Source organism: Molossus molossus, unplaced genomic scaffold (assembly GCF_014108415.1).
Source record: "Molossus molossus isolate mMolMol1 unplaced genomic scaffold, mMolMol1.p scaffold_m16_p_3, whole genome shotgun sequence".
Lineage (NCBI taxonomy): Eukaryota > Metazoa > Chordata > Mammalia > Chiroptera > Molossidae > Molossus > Molossus molossus.
Window position 1 is genome coordinate 119,103,635 of NW_023425366.1, and position 12,904 is coordinate 119,116,538.

The 12,904-nt window shown below is 43.8% G+C and overlaps 1 pseudogene; it reads left to right on the top strand.

The window, feature by feature from the left end:
* The first annotated feature begins 1,030 nt into the window (after positions 1-1,030).
* Positions 1,031-8,509, top strand: LOC118641644 (annotated as a pseudogene).
* Positions 8,510-12,904: the final 4,395 nt, after the last annotated feature.

Consider the following 12,904-nt stretch of genomic DNA (forward strand, 5'->3'; position numbering starts at 1 on the left):
ACTTTGGCCCAAAAGGCTGAACTCATACCACTCATTAGGGCTTTACAATGAGGGGAAAACCTCCAAGTTAATATCTATGCTTACTCAAAAGTTGGATTTCTAATACTGCATGCCCATGCTGTTATTTGGAAGGAAAAATGTCTTTTGACAGCAAAAAAACTCCCCCATAAAACATGCTAAGAGTCCGGCTGGTGTGGCTCAGTGGTTGAGCATCAACCCATGCACCAAGAAGTAGACAATTCGATTCCCAGTCAGGGCACATGTCCGGGTTGTGGGCCAAATCCCCAGTGGGGGACATGCAGGAGGCGGCCAATCAATGTTCTCTCTCATTGATGTTTCTAGCTCTCTCTCCCTCTCACTTTCTCTTTCTCTAAAATCAATAAAGGAAAACACACACACACACATACACACACACACACACACACACACACACACACTCTAAGAAATTTTAGAACGCCCGACAGCTGTAACACTCCTCTAAGAAGTAGCAGTAATATACTGCCAGGGCCACCAAACGAGGAGCACAGATATAATGAAAGGCAATACATTGGCAGATCGGGCAGCTAAAATAGCAGCATGGTCTGCATCAATCACACTAGAAGCAGCTCTGCTCTCCAATCTCCCTCAGCTCTCAAAGCCCCTCCTACAACACAGAGCCTCCTCATGGGCCTTAGAGAATAAATTCTCTAGAAACCCAACCGGCTGGATATTAAAGGACAATAAACTTTAAAAAAAAATTTTTTTCCTTTATTGATTTGAGAGCGAGAGGAAGTGAGAGGGAGAGAGAGGGAGAAACATCAATGAGATGAGAACATCGATTGGCCGCCTCCTGCATGCCCCCATTGGGGATCAGGCCCACAACCCAGGCATGGGTCCTGACCAGGAATCGAACCAGCAACCTCTTGGTGCATGGGTTGATGCTCAACCACTGAGCCACACCGGCCGGACAAGGATAATAAACTTTTGTTACCTCAAATCTTAAAATAGAAATACATAAAAATACTCCTTGATGACACCCATTTGGGGAGAGATGCTCTTACCACCCTTGTTTCCCAGATGTTTGTGACAAAATGGCTTCATAAAACTGTCAAGGAAGTGACCTGCGGGTGTGTACTCTGCTCCAAAAATAACCCCCAGAGTCACCTCCCTCCTCCTGCCCTCCTGATGACAGTACAACACTGGGGCACATACCCCAGGGAGAATTAGCAAATTGATGTCACTCAGATGTCCCCAAAAGCTAAATTTCAATATTTGTTAGTATTTATAGACACTTTCACCAGATGCATTGAAGCCTTTCCCACCAGAATGGAAAAAGCTACTGAGGTGGCCAAGTACTTACCAAAAGAATTCTTACCTAGGTTTGGACTTCCAAGAAGCTTACAGAGTGACAATGGACCCTGTTTTGTAGCCAAGATTACACAATAGCTGGCTCAAGCTTTAGGAATCAACTGTCACTTACCCTCATCACGGAGACCTCAATCCTCAGGTAAGGTAGAAAGAGCAAATCAAACCCTAAAAACGACTCTAGTCAAACTATGCCAAGAAACCTTAGCATCCTGGGTGTCTATGTTATCCATAGATCTCATAAGAATGAGAGCTGCACCTAAAGGAAAGTTACAAGTTAGCCCCTTTGAACTCACCTGTGGCAGGTACTTTCTCAGATCTGACTTGCTAATTGCTAAGGAAACCCTCCAGATGTTTGTCTTACACCATTAGTCTAGGACAAGTACAAAAAACATTACAAGAATATAGAAACAGGCCAACCAGTGTGGCTCAGTGGTTGAGGGTTGACCCATGCACCAAGAGGTCGCCGGTTCGATTCCTGGTCAGGGCATATATCCAGGTTGTGGGCCTGATCCCCAGTCGGGCTCAGGCAGGAGGCAGCCAATCGATGTTCTCTCACATTGATGTTTCTATCTCTCCCTCTTCCTTCCTCTCTCTCTAAAATCAATAATGAAAAAATAAAAAAGACATCATGATAAAATCAATAAAGAAAAATTATTTAAAAAGAAACTAACCAGAAAATAACCTCCGACTCCTCTATATGCACATTTTGATGAATCAACATATCAAAGGACACACCTGAAAAGCTAATGAATATTCTGTTAACACCCTCCCCTGAGACCTCCCATAGGATTCGGCCGACCAAAGAGAGAGAAAAAGCCTCAAGACAAAGGAGCCAAGAGTACCCTCAAAAGAGCACACCTGTGCCTTGTATCTTTGCTGTTTTTCTCCTAAACTCTGAGGGACACCACAAGACTTGCAACCAGGGCAGCAGTGGGCAGTGGCAGTTCAATCGGGCTAACCCCCTGAACCTGTCTCCAAGGCCCCCTTTTCTCTGATTTTCCTCTCCTGTTGCTTTTTTACCTTAAACCTGCCCTTTATTTCACTGTCCCCAGCTTTAATAACACCTGGACTTGTACTGTGAAATCTTTCCTACACGAAGTCAAGAACCCGCATACTACCTGCGGGCCCGAGGCAGACCTGCCCCGCGCCCAGACCCCATCTGGTAACATCACCTGCACCAGTTTGGCTTTGAAGGCTCTGCTTGTCCAGCTGCCTCAGTTCCAGAAGAGTGCTTCTACTTACCTGGATTCTGAGAGTGGAAGGAAAAGGGGTGACAAAAAGGCTGTGTTCTAGGAGGCCCAATTAAGGAGTTTTAGATTTTATCCCAAAGGCATTTGGAAAAGATGTAAGCACTTAAATTTTTTTTTCTTTATTGATTTTAGAGAGAGAGGGAGAGAGATAGATAGAAACATTGATGAGAGAGAACATCGATTGGCCGCCTCCTGCATGCCCCCCACTGGGGATTTGGCCCATGACCTGGGCATGTGTCCTGACCGGGAATTGAACCAGCGACCTCTTGGGTGGATGCTAAACCACTGAGCCACACCGGCTGGGCTGAGATTTAAGCATTTTAGAAATATTACTTTAACGATATAGATGCTAACATGTTAACAGTGATTGTCTTTGAGGGGTGGAACTGCCTGTGTATATTTCTGCTTTTCTTTTCTTTACTGTTTTCCTTTTCTGTTCACTTATCTTTTATCATGTTTTCCACAATGAACATGGCATACCTGCATGTATTAATGTCCAGGGGCGGCCATAACAAAAGACCACAAACTGGGTCACTTAAAATAACAGGAATTTATTCTCTCCCAGTTTGGGAGACCCTGGGAGGTCCAAAATAAAGGTGCCACAGAGCCTCTCTTCCTAGAGGCTCAGGGGAGGATCCTTTTTGCCTCTTCAGGTTTCTGGTGGTTTCTTGTGTCCCTTGGCTGGTGGCTGTATCACTCCTGTCTCTGCCCCCAACTTCACATGGCCTTCTCCCCTGGTGTCTCTGTTTCTTCTCTTCCTATAAGGACACCAGTCATTGGATTTGGAGTCAACCTTAAATCCATAATGATCTCCTCTGGAGATCCTTAATCAATTACATCTGCAAAGCCTTTTCTTTGTTCCAAACAAGGTCACATTCCAAGTTTTCAAGTGGACACGAAGTTTTGAAGAGCTACTATTTAACCCAAACCATTGTAGGATATAAATAAAGCATCAAAGGAAAGTTTAAAAATCTTTCTGGAGGCCCCATGAAGACTGGAGACAAAGCCTAGAGGCTGGGAGCCTGGAGAGAAGCCTGTTGCTAGAGCCCAGGCCAGGGTTTGGAAAGCAACAGCTGGGAAGACAGAGGGCAGGGTGAGGGAGAGGCTGTGGAGGCCATGTCAGTAAGGCTCCAGGGTTAACTGGAAAAGTGAAATAGGGTGAACTTCTGGCTTTCTGGCTTGGGTGACAGTGCTACTTATTCAGATGGGAATGACAGGAGGACCATGTTTGGGAGGAGGGCATCTGCCAGAACCATGAGAAAACTCTCCATAAGCCAGTGGTACAGACTCCAAGAGTGACCAAGATACGTTCTCTGAAGGAGGAGTCCTAAGACTAAAGAATCCAGTGAAGCCCTGGCCCGTTTTGCTCAGCAGTTAGAGCGTCGGTCTGCGGTCCAGAGAGACCCGGGTTTGGTTCCCGCTAAGGGCACGTACCTTGGTTGCAGTTTGTCCCCGGCCCTGGCTGGTCATGTGGGTGGCAGCCACTCGATGTGTCCCTTTCACGTCGATGTTTCTCTCTCTCTCTCTCTTCCTCTATCTCCCTCCCCCTCTATCTGAACAAGAAAATGGAAAAATGTCCTTGGGTGAGGATAAAAAAAAAAAAGAATCCAGTGAAAATGGTGTTCATGATTTCCTACTAATGCCAAGCACATTCTGCACAGTATGACTTTATCTGTTTTGCTTAGTTTAATCAAACTGTAAACTTCATATGTATGTATTTATATTATTTTCGTGTATGCTTTAAAAAAAACTCCTCACCTGAGGGTATTTTTCCATTTATTTTCCGATAGAGTGGGAAGGAGGCGTAGATATATAGAGAGAAACACCAATGTGAGAGAGACACATCGATTGGTTGCCTCTTGCACGACCCCAACCAGGACCGGAGACCGAACCGCAACCAAAGTATGTTCCCTTGACTGTAATCGAACCCACGACTCTTTGGTCTGTGGGCCGAGGCTCTAACTGCTGAGCCAAACCAGCCAGGGCCAGATTATAAATTTCTATAAGGGAAAAATATATCTCATGTTCAACCTCACTTGTGATTATTGAACTGCAAATTCAAACTACACTGAGATTAACTGAATCTCATTAAAATTAAAAAGTTTTGTGCATAAAAAGATATTATCAAAAAGTGAATGCCCTGGCTGGTTTGGCTCAGTGGTTAGAGTGTCAGCCCGCAGACCAGAGAGTCCCGGGTTCAGTTCCCACTAAGGGCATGTACCTTGGTTGCAATTTGTCCCCAGCCCTGGTTGGGGTCGTCTGGGTGGCAACCACACAATGTCTCTCTCACATCTATGTTTCTCTCTCTCTCTTCCTTCCTCTCTCCTTCCCACTCTATCTGAAGATAAATGCAAAAAATGTCCTTGGGTGAGGATAAAAAATTAAAAAAATAAAAAGTGAAAAATGCCCTGGTCAGTTTGGCTCAGTGGTTAGAGCATCAGCCTGCATACCAGAGAGTCCCAGGTTTGGTTCTGACTGAGGGCATGTACTTCCGTTGCAGTTTGTCCCCGGTCTTGGTTGGGGTCGTGTGCATAGCAACCAGTTGATGTGTCTCTCTTGCATCGATGTTTCCCTCTCTCTCTTCCTCCCTCTCTCCCTTCTGCTCTATCTGAAGATAAATCCTTGGTTGAGGATAAAAAAAAAAATTAAAAAGTTAAAACAGCTCTGGCTGGTTTGGCTCAGCGGTTACAGTGTCGGCCCACAGAACAAAGAGTTGCAGGTTCGATTCCGGTCAAGGGCACCAAGGGCACAGACCTCGGTTGCAGTTGCATCGATGTTTCTCTCCTGTTTCTCTCTCTCTCCCTCCCACTCTCTCTGAAGATAAATGGAAAAATATCCTTGGGTGAGGATTAAAAAAAAGTGAAAAACAATTCACAGAATGGGAGAAAATAGTCAGAAAGCTGATAAGAAATCAACATCCGAAATATATAAAGAACTCTTACAACTCAACAACAACAAAAAACAAACAACACAACTGAAAAATAGGCAAAGAACTTGAATAGACATTTCTCCAAAGAAGATATACAAATTAACAATAAACACATGAAAAGAGGCTCAACATCACTTATCAATAGAGAAATGCAAATCAAAACCACAATGAGATACACTTCATACCCACTAGGATAATTAGAATAAAAAAGACATAATAAGTGTTGCTGGAGATGTGAAGAATTGTAAGCCTTGTGCATTGGTAGAAATATAGAACGGCGGAACCCTTGTGGAAAACAGTCTAGCAAACAGTCTAGTAAGCCAGCAATTCTACTCCTAGGTATATACCTAAGAGAAATAAAAATGCATCCACAGAAAAACTTGTATACCAATGTTCAGCAGTATTATTCAGAATAGCTAAAAAGTGAAAACAGCTCAGATGTCTGTAAATGAATAAATTGATAAACAAAATACAGTCTACATAGTCAATGGAATATTAGTCAGTCATAAAAAGAATGAATTTCTGATACATGCTACAACATGAATAAATCTAGAAAGCATTATGCTAACTGCAATAAGCCAGACAAAAAAAGGATAACTATTATGATTTCCGTTCATATGAGGTACCTAGAATAGTCAACTTTTCAGTTACAGAAAAATATGTTACCAGGGCTGGAGAGAGGGTGGAATGAAGAGTTATTGTTTAATGGGTATAATTTCAGTTTGGGGGATGAAAAAATTCTAGAAATAGATTTTGGTGATTGTTGCACAACATTGTGAATGTACTTAATGCCACTGAATTGTACAATTAAAAATAGTTGAGCTGGTGTGGCTCAGTGGTTGAGCCTTGACCCATGTACCAAGAGGTCAATTCCAGGTCAGGGCACATGCCCAGGTTGTGGGCCAGATCCCCAGTGGGAGGCATGCAGGAGGTGGCTAATCTATGTTCTCTCTCATCGAGATTTCTCTCTCTCTCTCCCTCTCCTTTCCCCTCTCTCTAAAAATCAATAAAGAAAACAAAATTTAAAAATAGTTAAATTGGTAAATTTTATATTATGGAAATTTTATCACCAAATACTACACTGAAATACCGTTTCTCACCTATTGGGTTAGCAAAATTGAAAAGTATAGCAACCCACTCTGTTGGCAAGGCTGTGGGAAAGCCGGCCCTCTCATATTTTGCTAGTGGGAATGCAAATTGGTGTAATCCTTACTAAGAGGAATCTGTCATTAGTAACAAAACTATGTATGTCTTTACTTTTTGCCCCAGAAATCCCACTTCTAGGGCTTTAGCTTGGGGACATACTCCCAACAGTATGAAAATACATATGTATTTGGTTACTCATTGCAGCATGGAAACAATTTAGATGCTCATATATAAAAAAGTGGTTGAATAAAAGTTCATCACACACCTCTATGAACTGAGGTTGTGTGATTATAATGCTAAGTGAAAAAGGTAAAGTAGGAAAGAATATCTACAGTGTGCTCCTTTTGTGTAAGAAACAAGGGGAATTAAGAAAATGTACATTTGCCTCCTCACTTGAGAATAAAGAAACCTAGGAAGAAAAAAGCAGAGAACTGAGATTGATTACCAGAAAGTAGTGAGCAAGAGTTGCATGGAAAGGATAGAGGGGATTCAGACACTTCTCTGAATATACCTTTTTGTACAGACCCACCCGTTGGAACCATGCCATTCTTTCACATATTTGAAAAAGTAAGTAAAATTTCCAAGATGGGAGGAAAAAATCCTAAAATTTAATACAAACAGAAACAAATGAACCAAAACATATTTCAAGTGAATAACAAACACGGTTGGTCTTATTCGCTGCAGCTGACCCACACTCCTCATCCTTTCTCAGCTCTGTTCTGTGCTCTTCCGGCCCTGAGACTGCCACTTTCTCTTCCAATTGTCATGGAAAAAGAGATGTCGTTGACAATGGCTCTGGCACGTGCAAAGCTGGCTTTGCTGAGGATGACACTCAACCTGAACATGTTCCCTTCCATTGTCAGATGCCCCCAACACCAGGAGGTCATAGTGGGCATAGGGCAGAAGGACAGCTATATGGGCAACGAGGCCCAGAGCAAGCACGGCATCCTCACAGAGACAACATAGAAATGGACAAGATCTGGCACCACACCTTCTATGGCAAGCTGTGTTTGACCCTTGAGGAGCACCCTGTGCTGTTGACTGAGCCCCCCTGAACCCCAAGAACAACTGTGAGAAGATAACTCAGGTCATATTCAAAACCTTCAACACTTGGGCTATGTGCATGGCCATCCAGGCTGTGCTGTTCCTGTAAGCCTCTGGCTGCACCGCTGGTATTGTTATGGACTCCAGGGATGGAGTCACCCACACTACGCCCAACAATGAGGTCTGCACCCTCCCATACTCCATCCTGTGTCTGAACCTAGCTGGTTTGGACCTGGCCAACTACGTCATTGAAGATCCTCATGGAGTGTGGCTACACCTTCACCACCACAGCGAGTGGGAAATCACGTGATAACAAGGAGAAAAACTGCTACATTGCTCTGGACTTTGAGTAGGAGATGGCCACTGCAGCGTCCTCCTTCATCCCAGAGAAGAGCTATAAGCTGCCTGAGGGGTAGGTGATCACCATCAGCAATGAGTGGTTCTGGTGTCCAGAGGCGCTCTTCCAGCCCTCCTTCCTAGGTATGGAATCCTGCAGCGTCCATAAAACCACATTCAACCCCATCATGAAGTGTGATGTTGACATCTGGAAGGACCTGTATGCCAACACAATGCTGTCTGGTAGGACCACCATGTACACCAGCATTGCCAACAGGAGGCAGAAGAAGATCACAGCCCTGTGATCAAGATCAAGATCATCACCCCACTGAAGCACAAGTACTTGGTATGGATTGATGACTCCATTCTGGCCTCACTATACACCTTCCAGCAGATATGGCTCAGCAAGCAAGAGTACAAGTTGGGCCCCTCCATCTTCCATTGCAAATGCTTTTAAACATACTGCAGGAAGGTGAGTAGCATTTGCAGCATGAATTGATCAAATCTGAGTTTGCCCTACCAGATGTATACACCTCATGCTGGCCTTGTGAAACTAGAATAAGCCTTTGAAAAGAAATTGTCCTTGAAATTTGTATCTGATCTCTGCACTGGATTGTAGACTTGACTGTTGATTTTTGACTTTGTATTCAAGCTAACTGTTCCCTTGGTACATTTTTAGTACCCTGTACATATCTTTGATTTAAACCCCTGCACATGCAATTGATTTCTTGGTGGTCGAAACGAGAACATGACTGTACAAGAGAAATCCAGTGGCTTGATGAGAATTGGGAAGATCACACATTCCTGATTTGTGCAGGGCATTCACGTGTGGAAGCTGCCTATTCCGGGATTTCTCTAGAGGTTGGCAGGAGTTCTGAACCAGCTACATTTCTGCCCTGCCAGTATGACTGTGTTGGGAGAGACTGAGGGTTAGGACCCATTTTCCTTTCTTAGCTGATGTTTTCTGTTGTTTGTTACTTGCCTTAAGTTGGAAAATAGTTTGCATTTTCACCTGTACATTTATTCATTCTTTTAATTTATGTAAAATGTTTGTATGCAATTCTCAATTCTTTAAGAGATAACAACAAATTTTGGTTTTCTACTGTCATGTGAGAACATTAGGCCCCAACAAGAAGTCATTGTGAGAAAAATAAAGTGCTGCAGTAAAAAAGACACACTTACTTAAGGGTGAGAAATAGAACTTAAGTAACTTATTTATTTATTTTTTTGGTATGTGCCCCTAGTGGGACAGAACCTGGGATTCTCTGGTCCGCAGGCTGACGCTCCAGCTGCTGAGCCAAACTGGCCAGGGCAAAACTTAAGTAACTTTTTTTTTATCCTCACCCGAGGACATTTTTGCTTTTTTATCTTGACATAGAGTGGGAGGGAGCAAGGGAGGAAGAGAGAGAGAGAAACATCAATGTGAGAGAGACACATTAAGTGGTTGCCACCCACATGATCCCAGTTGGGGACAAATCACAACTGAGGTACATGCCCTTAGTGGGAACCAAACCCAAACTTCTCTGGTCCACGGGCCGACGCTCCAACCGCTGAGCCAAACTGGCCAGGGCTTAAGTAACTTTTGAATATAGTATTAAGAGCACATGCCTTCAGTTGAAAACAAAAAGAACTCTAAACAAATATTAAACTCTAATAGGTAGGCATTTTCTCCCACAGGCATGAATGAACTATTTGAAGTTACTTTTTGTAACTCTAGAATTGAGCAACTACGTAAACATACTGGGGAAATGGAAGCCAAGTTCTTCATGGCTGGAGATTAGAGTTACAGATATGGACAGGGGATGCTCTGGCTCAGTTGTTTGGGCATCATCTTGGGTACCAAAATGTTGTTGGCTCCATTCCCAGTTAAGGCACACGCTCAGACTTTGGGCTCAATCCCTGGTAGGAGGCATGCAGGAGGCAGCTGATCAATGTTTTGCTCATATTGATGTTTTTCTCTCTCCCCCTCTCCCGTCCTGTCTAGAAATCAATAAAAAATCTTTTAAAAAAGATATATGAAGCCCTGGCCGGTTTGGCTCAGCGGTTAGAGCGTTGGCCTGCGGTCCAGAGACCCAGGTTTGGTTTCCACTAAGGCACGTACCTTGGTTGCAATTTGTCCCTGGCCCTGGTTGGGTTGTGGGGGTGGCAGCCACTCGATGCGACCCTTTCACATCGATGTTTCTCTCTCTCTCTTCCTCCCACTCTATCTGAACAAAAAATGAAAAAATATCCTCCTGTGAGGATAAAAAAATTTTTTTTAAAAATTATAAATGTATACATTTCATCCATTTCCCAGCTTTATCCTCTAAAAAGGCCTAGAAGTAATGACACTACAGTAACTATAAGTACACCTAATACCGAGATCTTGGTTTCTAAATACATTTTCCCACTGGACACATTTTTTTTTTTAACTACAAAGGGTAAACTAGATATTTTACAGCAGAGAAACCTGGTTGACCCCTTCTTAATCAAATGATCAAAGCCAGCATTGGCAGTAATGGAATGTTGGGCAGTAGGTACCTCTTTGTATTATACACTGAGAACCCAGCATCACTTCTGTAGTCTTCCTGCCAAAAGTGTATAGCCTAAATCTTAGTATGATGAAACTGGAATTGAGGAACTTATACAATATAATTGGCCTGTACTCTTCAAAATGGGAATGCCATGAATTACAAATAAAGAGCCAGGAACTGGCCCTGACTGGTTTTGCTCAGTGGTTAGAGCGTCGGCCTGCGGACCAGAGAGACCTGGCTTGGGTTCCCGCTCAGGGCACGTACCTTGGTTGAAGTTTGTCCCCCGCCCCGGTTGGGGTCATGTGGGTGGCAACCAGTCGTCGTGTCTCTCTCACATTGATGTGTCTCTCTCTCTCTTCATCCCTCTCTCCTTCCCACTCTATCTGAAGATAAATACAAAAATGTCCTCAGATGAGGATAAAAAAAAAAATTAAAAAATAAATGCTTTAAAAAAAAAAAGACTCAGGAACTGTTTCAGATTAAAGGAGTCTGAAAAATACATGGTAACTGAATACAAAGCTTGTGTGATTTTGAATTTTCTTGTTATAAAGGATAGTATCAGAACAATTGACAGTACCTCAATAAGGTTTGTAGATAATAGTACTGTTTCAATGCTACTCTCTTGATTTTGAAAACTGTATTGTGGCTACATAAGGGAATTCATTGTTGTTCAATTTCTGGTCAAGGGCACATGCCTGGATTGCACATTTGATCCCCAGCCCCAGCCGGGGTCATACAGCAGGCAACCAATCGACGTGTCTCTCTCATTGGAAGAATATCTTCAGGTGAGGATTAACAACAACAACAACAAAAAGTGCTACCAGTAGCTCAGTTGGTTAGAGTGTCCCAACATGCTAAATTGTGGGTTTGAGCTCCACACACATACAAGAATCATAATCACATACAAGAAACATAAATAATCGATGTTTCTCTCTCTCTCTGGCCCTCTTCCTCCCTCTCTCTCTCTCTCAAAATCAATCAATACATTTAAAAAATTTTTATAACAAGCAGCCTCCCCTGCCCTGGCTGGTTTGGCTTAGTGGTTAAACCATCAGCCCCAGGACCAAAGGGTCTCAGGTTCAATTCTGGTCAACAGCATGTACCTGGGTTGCAGGTTTGATCCCCAGCCTGGTCTGGGTCATGTGGAAGGCAACCAATCAATATGTCTCTCTCACAACATGTTTCTCTCTTTCTCTCTCTTCCTCCCTTAGACTCTATCTAAAAAAATCAATGGAAAAATATCTGAGTGAGGATTAACAAACAAATACATAAATAAAATAGGCAGCCTCTTCTTTGCCTCTGAGGGTGTACTTTGGGTCTCCACTCAAGGCTTCATTTCCTGGGTTTGCAAACTGTTCTCTTGAATAGTTTTCTCTCTTCCCATACTCCCAATCTGGGGCTTTTGTCAACATTAGGGTGGTGGTAGTGAATTTTGTTTACACCACTTTGCCATAAGTTATTTCAGTGGTGGGTCCAGCTCATTGAAGTAGTATCTGAAAGTGCCCAAGTTTAAGGAGGCAGGATTAGAACAGCTCTTGGGCACCATAAGCTCATTAAATGGCTACCGTGTACGGACTGGGTCCTGTTGAGGGTGTAAGATCCCCCCCTCCCCATGACCAAGACCGCTGAGTGTGTCTAAGGTTAATGAACAAGTAGGTGGCATCCAGTCAAAACTTTGGCCTGGTTAAGAAGCTTAACTTCTGTCAACTCTTGCTCTGAGACTGGCTGGTTCTCAGGCTAAAAAAAAAAAAAAGTACTTAAATTAACAGGAGACATTCTGTAAAGGGGTGAAAATTTTAAGGGCGTTTGTAACTTGTTTTGCCCTGCTACATGTATAAAACGCATTGTTGCCTGGCCACTTCACCCGGATATAATAAAAAATTATTCCCCTAGGCAGAGGGCACCGTTCTGACCATTTGCAACCATGAGGGCTGCGAACACAAAGGCCAGCTGGCTAGGCTTTTGCCCTAGGCCCTGGGCCTGAAGCTGGGCTCTGGGGTCTCCGGAGAGCCCGTTGGCTGGGTCTGGAGGATTTCCCTTAGGGGCGCGGCAAAGCCGAAAACGGTGCGGGCGCTCACTCCCTCTGGCTCGCCCCGGGAAGCCCGCGGTCACACAGAAGCAGCAGGGTCTCTGGGCTTAGGTCCATCGGCTCCCAACATCCAACATGGGAGAATTGAGACAAAATGGCGGCCATGTCCAGGGCCGAAACTACAACGGGTTCCGAGCCACGCTAGAACCACAACTCCCAGGATGCTGTACGTCGAAGTCGGGAAGCCTAGGAGAGCTCCAGTGTCGCTTGACGGGGCGTTACGCCCTCCACTAGTAGAAACCATCCGTGA